This window comes from Peromyscus californicus, unplaced genomic scaffold (genome assembly GCF_007827085.1).
Source record: "Peromyscus californicus insignis strain IS unplaced genomic scaffold, ASM782708v3 Scaffold_6__1_contigs__length_162567912, whole genome shotgun sequence".
Lineage (NCBI taxonomy): Eukaryota > Metazoa > Chordata > Mammalia > Rodentia > Cricetidae > Peromyscus > Peromyscus californicus.
The window spans coordinates 108,277,094-108,292,508 of NW_026294584.1; the positions used below are offsets into that span (position 1 = coordinate 108,277,094).

The 15,415-nt window shown below is 42.0% G+C and overlaps 1 non-coding gene across 1 annotated transcript; it reads left to right on the forward strand.

Moving 5' to 3' along the window:
- Positions 1-7,426: 7,426 nt before the first annotated feature.
- On the forward strand, positions 7,427-7,611 carry LOC128100247 (U2 spliceosomal RNA). The gene has a single exon (XR_008214756.1). It is a non-coding gene; the product is annotated as a U2 spliceosomal RNA (small nuclear RNA).
- Positions 7,612-15,415: the final 7,804 nt, after the last annotated feature.

The window sequence follows — 15,415 nt, forward strand, 5'->3', positions numbered from 1 at the left end:
GAGAAAGCAGCCCACCGCTGAGGCTACAGTGGGGCAGCTTCTTGGCAGCCAGCCTCCCATACTCCAGTCAGACCCCACGGCTGTGTAGCTGATGGACTAGGAATATTGAGCTGAGCTTCTCTTCCCTTAGTAGAAAAGGAAGTTATTAATATCTACAGACCAGTGTGCCCTGAGAGCATGAATGAGAGAGCCCCCAATACAGTCCCAGAAACATTATAAGCAGTTAAATAAATACAAGCCAGGGTTATTATTTTTAACACTTAGTTCAGCATAATTGAGGGGTGGGGAGACAGTCACCTAAAGCAGCTTTTCCTCCAACAAGTCGAAAGGACTGTTTCCTAGAGAAAAAAAAAAGTCAGTGAATTGGGGCCTGACAACTTCTAGACCAGATTGCTATCTACCAGGCTTTGTGTTATGCTAATGAACAGATACTCCTTAGCTGTGGGGGGTCACCTACTAGCTCTGCAGACACTGTTTGTTAGTTGGTTCCTGGCTTTGAAGGGCAAGCTCTCTTGACAGCATTCTTAGTCCCACAGGGACCTCCAGCCTGTCTCCTTCTAAGTTTATTGGTAATAGCAAACGTTGGCAGCCTTGTACCAGAGGTCTTAGGAATGTCCACACCTTTCCTCCCTCTATATCAGTGGGTCTCAACCTTCCTAATGCCGCGGCCCTTTAATACAGTTCCTTATGTTGTGGTGACCCCCAACCATAAAATTATTTCATTGCTACTTCATATTGTAACTTTGCTACTGTTATGAATCGTAATGTAAATATAGGAAACACAGGATATCTGATATGCGACCCCTGTGGGTGTCTTGACCCACAGGTTGAGAACCACTGTTCTAGGGTTTCCCAAGTCAACTCCCACCTGCTCAACAGGAAAGCAGTCCCCCAGATGACTAATAATTCCAACTGTACTCTGTTCTCAAGGATCCATGACACTCAGTGGCACTGTCCCCCGGTCCCTAGTCTGAATCAATATCTTCCCAAATGTCCCATAGTGAAATACTGACTTCTGTCACAGCACAATATTGCAATGTGATTGGAACTCATTGTATATCTAGTGATCTGACTAAAGAAAAAAGTAATCAGTGGCACCGACTTTGGAGAATGTATTTCAAAATGCATTTTAAAATCTAATATGAATTTTATCCTGAGAGCACATCTCAATTTTGACTTGCCACATTTTGTATGCCCAAAAGTCACACAGAACTAGAGTAGCAGAGGCCTTAGTACATACACAGACACACACATATATGCATGCATATGCATGCACATACAAGTATATATATATATTACATATACATGAAATTAAATCTGCTATATGTGTATGTGTAAATTGATACATCAACTAATATTTTTGTTGTTTGAAATGTTGTTTAGATACAATGGACTGCATAAAACACATCATTTCTACTGGATGCTCTTTGACTGACAGGGGCCACTACACTGTCCAGTCCTTTTTCCTAGAAACAAAGACTTCAGTCTTCCTTTTACTCACAGCTGGAGCTGCTGCCAGGGAATCCAGCAAATAGATAGAGGAAGAAAAAGAAAATCCCCCAGAACCTTCCCTTTCTCCTCTCTCCAGAGCCCACTTGCTTTGCTCAGCCAGCAGATTCTCTTCCTTCTGCGTTTGGTGATGCCTGACTGGACTCTCCTGTGCATACCACTGTCTGGGATTATAGCTTCTGGACCAGAATGAGAAAGTAAGAAAAAGAACTCAACACATTCCATTATTTCCTCTGTCTCTTAGAGCTCCCTCCTTGTCACCCAGACTAGGGGGACAACTTCTGCTGGGGTGGCCTCTTCTGTGCCCCATGCACTAACTCAGGACTCATGTTGCTACTGGGCCCAGATTAGTGGACCCAGGAAACTCCGTGTTGAGATCATACACGGCGTGCTGCTTCTTCTGTTTGCTGCCTGTCTTCTGTCTGAGGTTTTCAGCTACATTCAGTGGGCGAAACCAGGAGAAGTGTGCTTACTCCACCTTAGCTGGGGCCAGATTCCACAGAGGGGCTTTCCAGAGCATTGCATTATCATCTCTGTGACACTTGCTATCTGCAAACTGCATAGATAGAAACTTCAGATAGGATGAATTCCTGAACCATGCCAAATACCCATTATATTCACAGTCTTCGAATGGGAAAGAACCACTTTTCACATTAACAATAGGTGTAGAGTGATTTTATTGTTTGTCCTGAAGTAAAAAATGAGATAAAGAAAATGACTGATTGATTGATTGTGTGCATAGTGCATGTGTGTGCATGTATATGTTTATGCACATAGTGTGTATACATAATGTGTGTTCATACAGAACTCAACAGTGTGTCTTTGTATAGAGTTCACTACATCTATTCAGTTCTTTCACATAATTAGAAAACATATAGACAATGTACACTACCTAATTAAACACATATGTGACCAAGTCTATAATGTGAATTAATAGGCATTTAAATGTCTCTCTCTCTCCCCCTTCCTCTCCCTGTCTCTCTCAAAAGAAGAAAAGAAAAAAAAAAAAACAGAGTCCATTTTGAGTTGGTGCACTGCTCCTGAGCTTGGCTCCTGCCCTGGAGTATGAGTGATACATGGTCACTCCATTGAGGAAAACTGATTCTCCCTCTCCCAGCAGCTATCAATTCCCAATAGCTCCTTGATTAGGGGTAGGACTTCCTGCTCCCTTTCCCTTCTCCATGCTGGGATTTTCTCTAGCTTGAACTTATACAGGCCTTGTGGATGTCGTCAAAGCGTTGTGAGTTCCTATGTGGATCTGTCCTGTTGTGTATGTAAAACACCATTTCCTTGAAATCATCTACCACTTCAGACTTACAATCATCCTGCCCCTATTTTTGCAAAGATGCCTGAACCTTGAATAGAGGGGTGTGACATAGACATCCCATTTAGGACTAAACATTCTAAAGTCTCTTATTCTCTACACATTGACCAGTTGAGAGTTTCTATCTTAATTACTGTTTACTGCAAGAAGCTTCTCTGATGAAGGTTGAGTGATACACAGATCTATGTAATAAGCAATATGTCATTAGGAGTCTTTCTTTTTTTGCTATGTTCACTTACCAAAATATAAGTAGTGATTTTTCCCTTAGGGCCTCTGAGCTACATAACCTTAGGGTCTTGGCCTCATTGACAGTTTCAGCTGTTGCTTCTATCTCATGGACTGGGCCTGAAATCCGATTTTCAGAAAGTGGTTGGTTACTCCCGTACATTCATGCCACTGCTGCACTAGCAAGCATATCTTGCAGGCAGGTTGTTATTGTAGCTCAGAGTTCACAGCTGGATGACACTGATGATTACTTTTCTCCTTTGGTAGCACGTGTAATACCTTCCAGAATTATGAATACTAGCCAGTAGGGGTGAATCTTCTAGTTGAGTATCAACTGGATTTCTCCATGTTCTCTGCCATAAGTATGTGGTGCCTTTAGCAATAAGATCTTATTATCAAGTTTGGGAGGGGAACTAATAGCACTGGCAGCAGTCTGTGATATTTGGGGGTGCAGGTTGTCTTTAGAATCCCATTGGCCAACAAGTCAAAAAGATGTGACCCATTTCTGGAACTGGAGGTTTTAATTGGTAGCATAAGGTATCTAGTTGGGGTATTGTCTTGTCATTTTATGGTAATTCCATTTAAACTTCTTTTATATATGTATGTATTTTAGGGAGTTTCTACAGTAGTGGTTTTCCATATGGCTTTTTAAAAAGGCTTTTAGTGTTGGTTATTCCTCCCCACATCCCCTCCTCTACCCTTCCCTCCCATCCCCACCCTATTTCATTCTTTTATTCTAATTTCTTCCTTATCCCTTTATAACATTATATTCTAGTTCCTTTTCCTTGGGATATCTTCCTCTTTCCCCTGGTCCTTTTCTAGCTAAATACTGTGAGTATTCTGAATGGAATATAAAAAGCATAAAAACTAGAATCCACATATGAGAAAAAACATGAAACATCTGTCTTTCTGGGTCTGGTTTACCTCACTCAGGACGATTATTTCTAGCTCCATCCATACCTGGAAATTTTGTAGTTTCATTTTTCTTAACAGTTAAATAATATTCTATTGTGTAAACGTACCACATTTTCATTATCTATTCACCATTTAATGGAAATCTAGTCTGTTTCCAATTTGTAGCTATTATGAAAAGAGCAGCAATGAACATGAATAAACAAATACCTTGTAACAAGACGTAAGTCTTTTGGTTTGGGGTATATACCCAAGAATGGTATAGCTGGATCTTGTGATAGAACTGTTTTAAGCTGATTTTTTTTGTTTTATAACCTGACAAGGCAGCTGGGGATTGTATTTGTGTAGAATCTCTAAGGATCACATAGTGGTCCCAGTTTCCTTTTGTGGAAGACAAAAGTTTTGAAATCAAGTAATGAAGGGTGTATTACAGAGCAAAATATGTCTATTGGCAGTGGGTAAACTAATTTCCTAATTAAGTTCCTATTGTCCACTTTACCAAAGAGGAAATGATGTACACATATAAATTATTACAGTGCCAGTCATGACTTAAGACACAGTATGTTCACAGACATAGAGCTGATAATGTCCTGATAAAGATGAACTAAATTCCCAAAATAGTTGTGAAATAATTTGATGGTTAAAAACATCTAAGTGTAAGAGTTCCTGGCAATGATAAAGTGGATATTTGCATAGTTAAATGTGCTACACTGAGTGATTTCAATCAGCTAATTGTTCGTTTTTATAGCCATGACTTACAAGGTGAGTGTGTCAGCATTCTGCTAGATACTCACAGGTTCAGAATTTGTAAGTCATCCTAGGTGTGCTCTGAGTCAATCAAACTTCAGATAGGAAAATCTGAATAAACTGAGCAAATATAGCAAGAGCTACACAAACACATTGTTGAGGCCTTAAAACAACAAACTATAAGAATGTTTGATATTTATAAACATTAAAACTATACATGCATCTCTTGGAGTGTACAGCATGGGACATGAGATTTGGAATCAGAAGCACTGAATTTTGAGTCTTTGAACTTAATGTAACCCTGAGTTCATGATCTACATAATTTGTGATGTGTATATGTGTGTGTGTGGGGGGGGTACATGGGTGAATATATGTATGTCTATTCATATGGAGGGCAGATGGCAATCTCCGATGCTCCCCAGGAGTCACTGCCTGGCTTATTGAGATGGGTCTTTCATGGCCTAGAACTCGTTGAGCCAGGTAGGCACTTTGTCAGGGAGCCCCAAGGATCCACTTGTTTCTACTTCCTTAGTATCAGGTTTACCAGTTCCTGGATGAGGAGTGGACTCAGGTCCTCAGGCTTGAGTGCGAGCACTTAACAGACTGACCTGCTTCCATAGCCAGCATCCATAACTTAGAAGACAATAAAAGTATGTTAGAGAGTTGTGTTCAGGTGCCCAAGATTTAACCATCTCAAGCCTTGCTGGATTCAAGCAGGTGGTGTGGGCTCGGGGTCTATATGTGACAGACAGATACTCTTGATTTACCATGGGATTACACCCTCTAGTAAGCCCATCAGAAGCTGAACATTCCATATGGTCAAAATGCATTTGCTACTTCTAAATGACTGAAGATCACTGATGAGTCCGGTGTACCTTAAATAAGCTGTGTCCTGGCTGCTTCCATTTGCCAACATCACCTAACGTAAAACCCACTTTATAATATAGTATCAAATAGCTTATTTACATGCAGATGGGCATCTTTCAGAAATTATGGGACACAAAAAACACAAAACACAATATGCAAAAATCTCGGTTATGTCATGAGGCTGCCTGGGAGTTGTGACTCACTGTCATTGACCAAATTCACAGAAAAGAACTACAGCCCAGGAAGCGATCGAAATGAGTAACTCAGAGTGAGGCTTTTCCTGAGTGAGTGAAGCTTTGACACCATCATGAAGCTGGAAGGAGTTAGTCAGACCATGCTCTGTCGGGAGCCCTTTGTGCATCTCTGGAACACAAGGCTGTCTGCATGACACAGAAAATGAATTATTTCTAACAGATTGATATGGATGCCATTGATATGGATGATTCTCTTGCCTATCATGTTTAAGAGGAATGGTCGCATGGCAGAAAGCTGGTTAGGAACAAGGCAGTGTTAGATACTTGAAGTTTGACTTTTCATGACTCATAGACTGAACAAAACAGTTTTCATAGTCAATATTTTCTTAGGTTATTCTCATTGTTATCACTTACTAAATACTCACTCTGTGTACTTGAGGATCTATAGAACTCATAGATAATACAATTCTGACTTTCACAATTTACTTAGAGAAAAGGTATGATGCATTCCTTAAAGAGAGTCATTGAAAGGAGAACTATTGGACACTAACCTTTGTACTGGAAAGCAGGTAGGTTTGCCCAGTTCTCTCTCCAGGTCTCCTCTTTGGGACCCAATTATTTTTTTTAATTCGCTTACTATATTCATATCATTTCCCCTCTTTCTCCTCCTTTCACGTTTTCCCATGACCCTTCCATTCCTCCTCAAATCCACAGCCTCATATTCTTCAGTTATTATCATTGCACACATGTGAATATATTCACACACATATTCAGAAATACAACTGATGAGCTCATCTAGTATTGCTCATATATGTGTGCTTAGGGCTGAGCGCTTGGGATTGGATATTCTATCACGGGGCTCTTCCCTGGAGAAGACTCTTTCTTCTACTCTCAGCACCTACTAATTGCCTGCAGCTCTTCTAAAGGTAGGGTTCTGTGAGATTTCCCCCATCTGTGTTTGCTCATCAATTGGTGTCGTCATTGTTCAGGTCTTGTTTAGGTGACCAGGTTGCTAAGATTTCCCAGGTGCAGCCTCCCTGTCTTATGTAGAAGACGTCTGTCAAATGGAGTTGGATAACCCGTGGTCAGCTCTTCTCTGGATTTTGAACGGTTGTGCCTTCCTGTAACGGTTTTCTGCCTGCTATACTAATCTCTAGGTTTAAGTCTTTAGAATGGAACTTTAAATTATAGTGGTTTAGGAAGCGGCAGTAGTGGCTGTCCTCTAGGGTCCATACCTCTCCAGCCAAGGGTAGTGGCTAGATATACAGTACTAGGAATGAATTCCATCCTACTGAGCAGTCCTGACATCCAGTTAGATGACTATTGTTACCCTAGGATAGAAGGACCACTAACTCACCTTTTGGGATATCTTGTCATTCTGGTCATTGGGATTTGTGGGTGTCACAGCACAGTGAAACATTTCTCCCTTGGCAGCTTATATAGCTCCTTCTGGTACTGTAAGAGCTAATCCTCAGAGTAGAGGCTTCTGGTCAGTTCCAGCTCCAAGTCCTCCACCCAACATGTGTGATGTCTTTAGCAATAATGTCTTCAGTTTCTGGAAGGCAACTGAGGACAACGACAATAGAGGGAGCTGTGGTTTGGATGAGATAAAAATTGAGCCATTTTCCTGAATTTCAAACGGGGTTGAATCGCTTCTCAGCATTTTTGCTAAAATCAAATGTAGTATCTGTTCTTATCAGTTTAATATTAAATGGGGTTGAGTCTTTGATTTGAGTGAGCAGAAAATAAAGTGGCAACATCATGATTCCAAAGTGGTTTAGGAAGTCCTTGATCACGGTAGCAATGATTAATATCATTTGTTAAGCACCTTTTCAGAGCCAAGTCCATTGCCAAGTATTTGCATGTAATCCACACAATAAGCATCTCTGGGTTGCCTTGGTGATCAATGAGGTTCAGAAATGCTTAGCAACTTGTACAAAACAAAGGCAGCAAGTGCCAATTGGAGCTCACAGGTGAGCAGGGTGGTACACTCCCTCCCGTATCCCCAGTTATTCGGAAGGCAGGAGGGGCAGGAGAATTTTCTTGAGTCCCATGAGTTCAAGATGAGTAGGGGCAACATAGCAGGGCCTACCTAGCTCGAGTTAGCTGACTCAAGCAATCGAGCAAATAAGCAGTAAAACAGACCCAGGATCTGATATGATCCCTGCTAAAGTAAATGCCAATGTAAACAAGGCCTGAAGCCTCTCTCAGCAGACAAAGCTCAAACTTGCTGCTTTTTTGTTGATGGCTCTGTTGTTGTTTCTGCTGGATTGAACCTAGGGCTTTGAACATGCTAAGCATGAGCTCTACCATGGAGCTACACTCTTGGCCACAACCTTGATTACTTATGCAGAGTGATCTGTTCCTTATAAATGCTTATATTATAAGAAAACCAGGAAGAGAACTTACGCTCAATGAATCAGAAGCAACAAACAAACTCACAATTATATAACTAGGGACTTTCCAATGAGGTAGACCAATTACAACAGCTATATGACTGTAACCAAAGATTTTCTCTGTTTTACTTCTGTGTTTGTCCTGCAAAATCCTCAGTTTACATTCCCTTCTAAGGACTTCCGCGCCGCTTCTAGTTTGGAGCTGTCCAATCCATGATGAATCACTGATCAAATTATTTCTACCGGGCCTCACTTTATCTCTTTACCGTTCTTTACTCACCCAAGAATATGAACTACCATCTTGGAAATGTCTGTTCTTTTTGGATGTTTTTTCTGTTATCTGTTTCTCAATAGATCTGTATATAGTACTAGAACCCTTAAGTTTCCTGCCTTATTAATTATTAAAAATTATTAATTGATCACAGACCTCTTCTCAACATCATTCTAAGGCAGTCAGTCTCAACCATAATTAACAACATATCTGTTTGGCATGTCTGTCACAACATCTTGTTTACGACTCTAGAAACAGCACATAGATACCCTATGTTAATTACTTGCTTCTGTTTGGTTTTCCATGATATATTTCCATGATATCTGAGACTTCAATGAGAAGACCATCCGTCATCCCAAGTTCATCATCCCGCACACAGCATACTACTCAACACAATAAACACGAGTGAGAAGTTTGTTGAGTTGAACAAAGCTATATATTTTGATTTAAAACCTATTTGATTCCCAAATGCCACCGCAGATTACTGCTTGATAATGAAAATAGCTAATATTTATTGAGCAGTGACTCTGGGCCATGTGCTAAGCTGGGCAGTTCACTTACACTGATTCCACCGAAATAATAATTTCATGAGCTAAAGATGTCCCCAGTTACAGTGATAATGTTGAAATCTAGAGACAGCATAGGTTATTTGTACAAGGTCATGGGACCCAACCCAACCATTCCGATCCATAAAACTACACTTTGAACCACTCCATTGGCTGTTCATAAACACGTCACATGAGGGCCTGGCAAGAAGACTCTGTGGGTGGAAGAGCCTTGGAGACTGACAACCTGAGTTTGGTTCCCGGAAGAAGAAAGGTAATCCAAAATTGTCCCCTGACCTCCACATTCATGCTGAGGAATGCATGTGGCCCCCACCCATAATAATAAATAGATAAAGGAGGTCCATAAAATATGCTTATAATCTCATAGTACACCTACACTAATATTACTGTACCACTTCCCAATATAGACATTTAAGAACTATGCCAGGTGATGTTTGAATTTTATTTCAAAACACTTTTCAGGTAATCATTAAGTATATATCATTGTTCTTCTTTGACACACACACACACATGTGCACACACAAATGAGAACAGCATTAGTGTCTTAGACAAATCTCCATTTTCCAGTTCATCCCATCACAGCTGCTTCAGACTCTATCGTGTGTGTCAGTGAGGTACAGGGATGATTAACACTATCCCCTAACAGTCCTCAGATCCTAGCAGATATATGCTCCCATGATCGCAGTGGGGCTGCCATCTAGAGACTCAAGCGATGCCTGCCTGGGTGAATAAGATTTGCCTAAGAGAATCTTGCACAGTGAAAGAATCATCCAGGGAGGAGATGAAGAAGGAGGTATCACAGAAGAAACACAGGAAAGATGATGCTTTTGAGTATAAATCCAGGCCTTAAGAGACATGACTGCCAATTTTAAAGTCCTCAGAATACATCCCCCCCCCCCCCTCTCTCTCTCAATGGCCTCAGATCCTTCCAAATAGAACACCAGCAAGTCTGGGAATATCCAAGTTCCAGGCACTAAGCAGACCATTGTAAATATCTTTGCATGCCAACACATGGAAATATTCTTCTATTTATTTATTGTTTTAATGCAGTGATTGATCATGGCTGTTGAAGGGAATCATGAGGTTCTGAGGATTTCAGCACACCTTTTAGATACCCTGAGGGTCTGCCCTCTGAAATCAATGAAATGCCTCATGAGCATATTCTGTCAGAAATGAGACCTTCAAAAACAGGCATATAATTTCCTCCAATTTCCTATGGAAGGCATTATTCAGATGTCCTCAAATGACAGATGGTCTAATAATTTGCAAAAACGTGCTCCTTACACTCTGAGGTCAGTCATGTTTTACTTAAAAGTTTATACTCACACAAGTGCCATCTGGAGCCCACATCCTCATCTTAAGCTTCAAATAAATCCTGATTTACCTCAGAAATATTTGCCAAGAGTCTGCCTGCTGGAGAAGTGGCTAATTTCTCTCTCCTCTCTGAGCATGTCTGTGCAGTATAGGAAATATAGTAGACATGTAATAAATGCTTGCCCCCTGAGATGTTTCAGGATGCTACAAAAAGTACTGATTGGGAGACAAAGGCTGGGCAACCCAGGCTGCAGGTTTTCTGAGGAGAGAGGGAGGGGTGAATCTGACAAGAAAGTTTTTTCTTTCTTTCTTTCTCCCTTCCTTCTTCCTTCCTTCCTTCCTTCCTTCCTTCCTTCCTTCCTTCCTTTCTCCCTTCCTTCCTTCCTTCCTTCCTTCTTTCCTTCCTTGCTTTCTTCCCTCCCTCCTTCATTCCTCTCCTCCTTCTTCTCCTCTCTCTCTCTCTCTCTCTCTCTCTCTCTCTCTCTCTCTCTCTCTCCCTCCCTCCCTCTCTTGCTGAAACATCCTAATCCACATAAAAGTTCCACATTTGGCATCGGCATTCTGACTCAATACCACAGCAGTTTCTTCACCAAACGCTTTCTGGCTCAGTCAGTCAGTCTGAGACACACTGTGATCGGATGATGTATCTGTATAGAAAAACCAAAACCCAAAGAGACAAGTGGGGCTCAAGACACTGCTTAGCGGGTACCACACTTGCCATGCAAACATAAGAAACTGAGTTCAGATCCCCAGAATCCGTGTAAAGTTGGGTCTAGCAACATATGTCTGCAATCCCAGAGCACGCAAGTGAGATGGGAGCCTAAAATAGGAGAACTGCCCCCCACTCCCAAAGCCTATGAACCAGCTAGACTAGCCTAGACCACGGCGAAGACACTCTGTCTCAAACAAGGGGAAAGATGAGGACCCACATCTGTTGTTGTCCTCTGATCCCCCTCTGTATCTTATGGTATAGCTCCACATTCACACACATGAACATGAGCACACACACACACACACACACACACACACACACACACACACACACACACAGAAAGGGGGGGGGGCGGGGAGAGGATGGATGCTTGAAGAGGAATGTTTAGACAGTGAAGGGCTCATGTAACTATTTGTTCTTTATGAAGCCTGAGCCATACTTTTGGTGGGCTTGACCCCACAGCCTGGTGGTATATTTGTGGCTACCACCTTGCAAATAAGGCCCTTCATGCATATGCTTTCTCTCTGGGTCAAAATGATTTCTCTAATAACTCTAAGGTGTTACCAAGTTCTGGATATAATGTATTCAGGAAAATGCCTTAAGCCTTTCAGCCAGAGTAAAGAAATGAAGCAAATGTAGCTGCCTTGTGTTGTGTGTGTGTGTGGACATAAGTGTGAGTGTGCCTGCATGTGAGTGTACTTGTGCACACATACACACATGTAGCTGCTGCTAGCCAGTGGATCCACAGATGCTCTGAGCGATGGGATGCTTGCCAGGACCGGAAGTGGACCACTCCTATGCTTCATATTGAGTTCCCTTAAAAGCAGGAAGTACCCCTTCCTCTATAAAGAGGAGTTTCAGCACTGGCTGGACTTTTTCTTGAGTTTGATTCATAGTCTTTGAAGTCAATTCCTGGTAGAAGGTGAATCCTACACATGGCTTTCCTTTCCAGAACCAGGGAAATGAGTAACTCCTAAGTATTGGGCCAAGAGGAACACCTAGAGCTTTAGCAGGTCTTTCATGTTCTGGGAGGAAGAGTTATAAATATGACATTAAGTCATCCAGAGTTCTGTTGTATAGCAATAGCATTTTTACCACCTTAAATTAAAAAAAAAAATTTCTATTCTACCTATCTCAAAAAATAAAATCATAATAATGATAATTAAAATCTAAAGAATGCATTTTCTTTCTAAAATATTAGAACCACTTTTCTTGCATGTTTAATTTCTAGATATTTTCAAAATCATTTTATATAGGGGCCACTTAATAATTCATAGAATCTTATGAGAGACAGTCAATACAGTCAACCTGAAACATACATCGGTACTGCTAATAGGGAAGGACCCACCAGAAAGACCCAACTTTGAGTCTTGGCTCTCCCTGAAGAAAGGGGAATGTGAGCAATATGTAAATGAATGTGACACAGCACTTCCTGAGAGCCTGCTTCATAGCAGGATATTTGTTAAGTCCTTTACAAACCTTAATTTTTTTTTTTTTTTTTTGGTTTTTCGAGACAGGGTTTCTCTGTGTAGCTTTGCGCCTTTCCTGGAACTCGCTTTGGAGACCAGGCTGGCCTCGAACTCACAAAGATCCGCCTGGCTCTGCCTCCCGGGTGCTGGAATTAAAGGCGTGCGCCACCACCGCCCGGCTACAAACCTTAATTTTAAGTCCTCCTTACAAACCCCAGGCAGCTGCTCTTCCCCGCCTCCCCCTTACAGAGCAGGATCAAGCGGGAAGCTGAGTTCAGAAAGCCAGGACGGGGAACTGAACCTGGCCCACGCTCATCTCCACCACTGCATCAATGCCATCTTCAGACAATGGAAACTGGTCCCCTAAAGGCTTGTGTCTTCCTACCCTTAGGCTCCAGGCTCCCTACCAACAGTCACCCCTCCTCATCCTTCACATCTCCCCTTAAATGTCCCTGCTTCGAGACTAGGGCCTGACACATCATCTCTTGAAAAGGTACACTCCATAATCAGGGTGGAGATGGGTTATTTTCACAGCTCAGTTCTATGTTGGCCATCCTGTCCTGGGCTGAGGCTCTATGAGGCCCTGCATCTATCTGTCTCACTTGTGAGTGCGGTAGGTACCATCCTCACCCTTTTAACCAACGATATGCCGGCTCCTATCATCAGTTCATTTCTAATCCTGTGGTGTTCAACATGACAAAGACGAAGGATGAGGGTCAAGAGTGGCTGTTCAACTACAGTATGAGACTTGCTTGGAAAAAGGGGGACTCTGGAAGATTCTTCCATCTTGCTGCTTTTGGACCAGAAGCTTTAGTCTACCCAAGTCTACCCAAAGTCACTTTTGCCAAACAAATATGTAGACTGTTGTGAAAGGGATGCTCCTGCCTTTCAATTGCAACAACACAAAACTCCAAGCTCAGGGGACTACTACCAAATAAAAAATGTGTGCAGGAATGGGATAAGTGGTTATTATTATTATTATTATTATTGTTGTTGTTGTTGTTGTTGTTGTTACTGTGATAATATCTCATTATTGGCCTTGAACTCATAATCCTCTTGCCTCAGCCTTCTGAGTTCTGGGATTCCAGATGCATACTTCTGAATATCCTTGGCTGGGATAAGTAACTGCTAACGTGTGTGTTGTTCTAAGGTATACCAATTACATACACTTCCTTTAGAAAGGGTAATATCCCTTCAGATTCCACAGTTACAGGAAACGCTGCCACAAGCCCTGCATGGGAATTTCACAAGGCATATTAGCCTATTAGAGAAGCCAAAGGTCATAGAAGGGAGGGCTTGGGGAGGAGTGTTGTAGCACATGTATCTAAGTTCATTTTTCATGTTTAGCTATAGAATGCTGTCTTAGATTAGACTGCACCAAAAACAAATCTCAAGATAAGGATTTCATGTAAGCAGTTTTAGTTAGAAGGTGAGTGTGTAAAAAGTTTTAGCAGGGGAGACAGGAAGCTTGGCTGGAAATAGAAACCAACTCAAGTTGCATTAAGGAGCTGATTTAAATTTTTGGACAACCAGTACTCGGGACTGTGTTGAGGAACGTGCTTCACAGATGTTTTGTCTAAGGAGCAAGTAGCTGGTGACTTACCACTAAAGCTCAGCAGCCATAGTAAATGGGTAGCCTCTTCTGGGGAAAGGAACCAACTCTATGGTCTCTCCATTTTACCTAGCTAACAATGATGATGGTCACAGCAGGTGCTTGCCAGGGTGCCTTTGAGTCATTGTGCAGGAGCACTGACAGTGTTGATGGGAGAGTAACAATAACGTGTGAGGCATGCCGTCCTCCTCACCTTTCTCGGTTTCAGACAGGAATCACGGTAAGGCCCAGTAGAAGTAGTATTTGAGAAACAAAAACTGGAGAAGAGAATGCCCAATGCATCGGAGTGGTCTTATGAATTCTAAAAGGCTCTGATTTAGCTTGACACACAGAGACAACATTATTCTATAGCTGGTAGAACTCCAAAAGGAATTCCCACAAATGCCACCAAATACCAGGCACATAAAACTTCAGGCTCAGCAGAAATAGCCTTGGAAAATCATAATGTGTAGGGTGCTGCCACAGGAAAGAGGCTTCAATACTCCAAATGTAGTCAGGTTCTAACTTTATCTATTTGTGAAACAGTAGACATCTCTCCACAGCCAGGGGCAGAGGATCGTATCCTAACTGAGCCCTGGGGATGATGAGCACAGGATGTTACTTAGAAAGCATAGGCATAAAGGCTCTGAGGCCCCTTTCTTAACAAAATTGCATTCTGCTAAAATCTAGGAATATCAACCCTGTAGAGAAAAACAACCATGTAGAGTGGTAAGCATAGCAAAGACCTTAAAAAGGATAATGAGGGAGGAGCCAGGGGAGAATGATGTCTGACATAGTGACAGATTTCTTCTTGGAGGAAGAAAATTATTAGCTGACCTCACCTTGATAGGATGGAACAGGAGAAAGGGCATCTCGGGTATGTGTTGGGGGGGAGGAGACGGTGAATGCGAAGACCACATGATGTGGACAGAACTGGAATAGTTCAGGAACAGAGGAAGGCAGTCTGTGAATAGAGAAAGTTAGGTGAGGAAGGCTGTAGTCAGAAGTTGTCAGTGTGTGTGTGTGTATGTGTGTGTGTGTGTGTGTGTGTGTGTGTGTGTGTGTGTGTGTGTAGAGGCCAACCTCAGATGTCATCCCTCCAGTGCCATTTATGTTCTTTTCCAGACAGGATCTCTTACTATCTAGGCTGGCTGGCCAGGGATCCCTAGGGATCCATCAGTCCCATCCTCCCTAGAACTAGGGGTGATGACAAGTGTCCTCCATCACTTCTTTAATGGAGGTGGAAATTAATATATTCTTCCCCAAATTTCTTAGTCTCTAAGGAAGTAGCTTCCCAAAGCAACAAATCACACTCACA